Source organism: Lathamus discolor, chromosome 13, assembly GCF_037157495.1.
Source record: "Lathamus discolor isolate bLatDis1 chromosome 13, bLatDis1.hap1, whole genome shotgun sequence".
NCBI classification, from domain to species: domain Eukaryota; kingdom Metazoa; phylum Chordata; class Aves; order Psittaciformes; family Psittacidae; genus Lathamus; species Lathamus discolor.
Window position 1 is genome coordinate 391,994 of NC_088896.1, and position 5,138 is coordinate 397,131.

Genomic DNA, 5,138 nt, shown 5'->3' on the forward strand with positions numbered 1-5,138 from the left:
TGTGTGATCTGAGTCTGTGCAGGGAGCGCTTTAGGTGATGGCCCTGTGCTGGGCAGAAGCTGTGGCAATAGCGGGGCAGGGTGAGTCAAGGCATTTGGGGTGAGGGCTGCCATCCTTGATGGGGTTAAGTCAGGGAGAAGCAGCTGGTTGCAGGATTTCAGAGGGGGGAAATGGCACATGAATGAATTTGTCCAAGTTTCCCATTGAAAAGAGGATGGGGAGCTGCAATGGTGCTGAGGCCGGCACCACTGGGAAGGAGCTGGACTGGCACCGGGAGGCAGCGGGGTCCCATATCCTGGGGCCAGCACTGCCTGGCCTGGTGGGTGCTTGTTCCTCTCCTCCCAGCCTTGGCTGGTCCCTGCAGGTATCAAGTCTTTCGTGGACTGGAAGAGACCTTAAACCTCACCCAGCTCCAACCCCTGCCACGGGCAGGGACCCCTTCCACTGGAGCAGCTTGCTCCAAGCCCCTGTGTCCAACCTGGCCTTGAACACTGCCAGGGATGGTGCCAGCGCCTCAGCACCCTCACAGGGAAGAGCTTCTGCCTAAGAGCTCATCTCAGTCTCCCCTCGGGCAGGTTCAAGCCATTCCCCTTGGCCTGTCCCTACAGGCCCTTGTCCCAAGCCCCTCTCCAGGTTCCCTGCAGCCCCTTTAGGCACTGGAGCTGCTCTCAGGTCTCCCCTTCAGGAGCCTTCTCTTCTCCAGGCTGAACCAGCCCAGCTCTCCCAGCCTGCCTCCAGAGCAGAGCTGCTCCAGTCCTCAGAGTATCAGTTTGGGCAAGGGCTTGGCCGTGCTAAATTAGCTGGGCTGTTTTCTTCTGCAGGGACTCAGGTGGTGTTCTGAGTTATGGACCATTGCAAAATATCACTTACACCGAGGTATAAATCTAACAGCCAGGAAAGCTGCCACTGCCTGGCACAGGTCAGAGCTGGGTTTTGGTCTATGACTCTCACATAAGGACAAGATCTGGCTGAAAGGCTTTCAGGATAGGCAGTGTGTGGTAGTTGACGATGAAAGAAGGGCCCCGTGCAGATTTGTGTGTCCCCAGCTGCACAGTGCTGGGAGAGAGCAGGAGCCATTACTGCCCAGCCTGGCACCGGACCTGGCACCTCCTTGCAGAAAGCGAGTCTGGCTTTCTGGTCCCATGGTTGTTTTTGTTTTAAAAATGTTCGTATCTCTTGGGGTTTGTATTTTACCACCACCTGCACTGGGCATCATCTGCAACAAGAAGGAGCACGGGCAGCCCCATCAGCCAAACCTCAGGGTGCTTTGGGCCACCCAGAACCCAGGCACAGCAGCAGGTCCCTGGTGTTGCCCCTAGTATATGCTGGGGACCTGGGTCCCTCTGGCAGGGGTGGGAGCACTGCAGGGTGCATGTGGGGTGAGGTGATTGGTGAAGCTTCCGGAGCACCGGTCTTACCAGGAGTGGCTGAGGGAACCGAGGACAGGAGGCTCAGGGGCTACCTTATTGCTCTGTAAAGCCACCTGACAGGAGGATGGAGCTGGGGGCTGGGGTGTGTGTGTGTATATCTGTTCTTCCAAGTAATACGCAACAGGATGAGAGGAAACAGCCTCAAGTTTCACCAGGGGAGGTTTAGGCTGGATATGAAGAAAACTGTCACTGAAAAGGCTGTCAAGCACTGGAACAGGCTGCCCAGTGTGGAGTCACCATCCCTGGAGGTATTTAACAGATGTGTAGATGCAGTGCTTAGGGACTATGATTTAGTTGTGGACTTGGCAGTGCTGGGTTAACGGTTGGACTTGATGATCTTAAAGGTCTTTTCCAACCTAAACGATTCTTATTCTGTGATTCTATTTGCTGGTGCTTCTTGGAGCTCATCTTAGCTGCATATATTGCTAGTCATTACTAATAATAAATGGGGAGCTCCCTCTGCCCTCATCCTGCAAAGGGGTGCTATGCTGGAGCTGCAGCAGGTACCTGGGAGCTGCTGTGTTCTGAACAATTAGAAGCATCACCCTCCCGCGTGCCTGAGAACCCGCTGGGCAGAGAAACCATGGGGGCAGCTCAGGACAAGCTCTCAATGCAGGGATGGGAAAAAACCCAATGAGCTCCTTTCGTGTTGTGTGACATGGTGAAGCTCAATCAAACCTGAAGCAAGAGGATTAAGGTGCTGCTGGCTCACAAGAAAACATTTGCTGGTTTAAGCCACTCGTTTCAACCCCTCCCCACCCTCTTGTAGCTCTGCAGAGAAATAAGGTTCTGGAGAAGGGTCCCTGCTTGTAGAGGAGGAGATGCCATCCCAGGTTGCTGCTGCTGCTCCCAGTGAGAAGCCCCGTGCCTGCCCCCTGCAGCATACCTGGTGTTGGCATTCGCTGGCACCTGGCCTCATGCTCCATTGCAAGTCTGTTACACAGCGCTGAGCCTTGGGTGTTGTTTGAGTTTAGCTCTACGTTTAAAATGGTCATGCTCTAACTTTCCCTGGGCTGCCCATCATCCAAGCTGGCCTCACCGCAACAACCAGTGTGGCCCCAAGAATGGCTGACACTGGCAAACCTCAGGGCTGGGGATGTTCGTACTTTATTATCCAAGGTAGTGTAGCTAAGTGTTTTGCTCAGCTCTGGGCAGTTGTGTGAGTCCCACCTGAAAAGAAATCATACCCTTTACAGAGAAAGAAATAAACGTTACACTTGGATTGTTTAACTAACCCCATGGATCAGGAGGAGAATAGCCTAAGTGTTAAAAAGATACGGCTTGAAGCACACAAAACCAGCTCCTAGCAACTGTAAAACTGAGGAAGAAACCCACATCACCGTTATCATCATCCTGGTGAAGAACCCCAACACAGGCAAACTGTTACAACACAAGAGGGAAGGGAGTAGGCAGCCTATGAAATTTTATTCTACTACTAATAAATACTCTGTAATAAAAATTGGGTGATTTACATGGCTGTCCTGGTTTCAGCAGTAGCCGTCATTTTCTCTTTCTTAGTAGCTGGTGCAGTGCTGTGGTTTTGACTTTCACCCTGGGAACAGCACTAATAACACTGATTGTTTTAGTTGCTGCTCAGTAATGTTGAGTTTGACCAAGGACTTTCTGAGTCTCGTGCTCTGCCAGGGAGGAAGGGAAGCCAGGAGGAAGCAGAGACGGGACACCTGACCCAAACTAGCCAAAAAGGTATTCCATACCACAGCATGTCATGCCCAGTACATAAACTGGGGGCAGTTACCCAGAAGGGCTAGATCACTGCTCGGGTCAGGCTGGGTATCGGTCAGCAAGTGGTGAGCAGTTATATTCTCTTCCCTTGCTATTTCCCTTATCATTATTATTATTGGTGGCAGCAGCAGTGGTTCATGTTATACCTTAGTAACCAGGCTGTTCTAATCTCAACCTGTGGGAGTTACATTCTTTCCATTCTCCTCCCCATCCCTCCAGGAGCCGGGGGAAAAAGTGGGGGGAGTGAGCGAGCGGCTGCATGGTCTTTCTGAATTACTGACTGGACTTAAACCATGACAATGGCCTTTGCCCATAGCAAGGGTGTTGAAACTACATGATCTTTAAAGTTCCTTCCAACCCAAACCAGTCTGGTTCTACGATTCTCTGCCCCACCCAATCACACTGCACAGCCTCCCCCACCCCTCTTCCATTGCATCTTGACCATAAAGGTGAAGGGCAATCCCACCCACCCACAACCTACACTGAGAAATGGGGCTTGATCCAGAAGGGATTCTTGGTCACCTGAAAGGGAGAAGGCAAATCTGGCTCTAGGTTGTTGTTCAGAGGGTTCCACTGTTTACACCTCCCTGAGGCCCTCAGCAGGGCACAGGGCTGCACAACCACCCCAGGCTCCATGCCCACGCACACACACGCACACAAACACACTGCTTCACCAGACTTTTTTCTTAGCAAAAAAATAAAAATTTATTGTCATCTAAAAAAAAAAAAAACCCAAAAAAACAACAAACCAACAGAAAAACCAAACAAACCAAAACCCATTCTGCCCTTGGAAACTGACACAGATCGAGTTCTTTCCAGCCCCACATGCAAATTCACTCTGCCAAGAAAAAGAGTCTAAACCGGGTATCCGACAGCCAAAACACGTATTTACAGAGTACGAGAGAACAACAGCTGAAATCACAGTTCTATACATGGAATCAACAACACATTTTACACAGCACCGATCACCATTCTGCCAACTTCTACACAGACTAGGGGCGCTTCTGCCCAGTGCCCTTCCTCCTGGGGATGAGCCTGGTCAAGAATTGCCACCAGAAATACTGCAGTGTGTAATATTATTAATTTTTTAAACGTATACTGTATTTGTTTTAACATTGGAAGTTATCGAGTGGGGAAGCCCCAGAAATCTTTCTGATACAGTCACTAGTTTGCAGGAATACTTCACCTTTAAAAAAATCAGGTTTTACATCAGTAACATCTATTCTGTTGGCCATCACTCCAAAGATTATTCTAATTCTGGAGGAAAACACTGGTAATATTCTTCCTTCTCAGATGAGGAAAAAGAGGGGAGGCTGGTGGAAGAGCAATGAATTACTGAGCCTGTCCAGCATTACACACCTCCTCACAGGGTAAAGGCTTCTCTTCACTGTATCAGCTGCACAAGCCTTGCAGATGGCTCAAGTTCAGCTTCAGAGATGTACAGAACGTGTAAAACCCTGCAGCAGGAGACTGGCTACAGCAACCCCCTTCAGGGGGAAAACATGCTCCAGCTCCAAGACCTTCCCCTGATACCTCCTGTGCCACTGCGCCCTGGCCACAGCTGGCAGATGGCTACAGCATCTAAGGCCAGAGGTGACCTAAAAGTGGTCCTGTTAGTCTAAAGCACTGACAAAATTCTTCAGCTCCTGTCTATCGCCTTGCTTTTTGATGTCCATCTACCCAGGGTAGAGTTGGCTTAAGCCACCTGCTTCTATATTCTTTTTTCATAATAATGTGCAAGTTTGACCTTTAAGATACTGTGGTTTCACAACACAATTAAGAATCTCTTTCCCCAGCTCTTAAGTTGGACTAATTGTGCATCCAACCTGCACAATTAGTCACTGAGGTCAACACTTCTGAAGCTCAAAAAATTTGGGGAGGAAAATCTCATTATCCATAAGGAGTCTGTGTGAAGAAGCAGGGCCCAGACATAGTCATGGCTGGCCACCAATAGCCAGCTAGGCT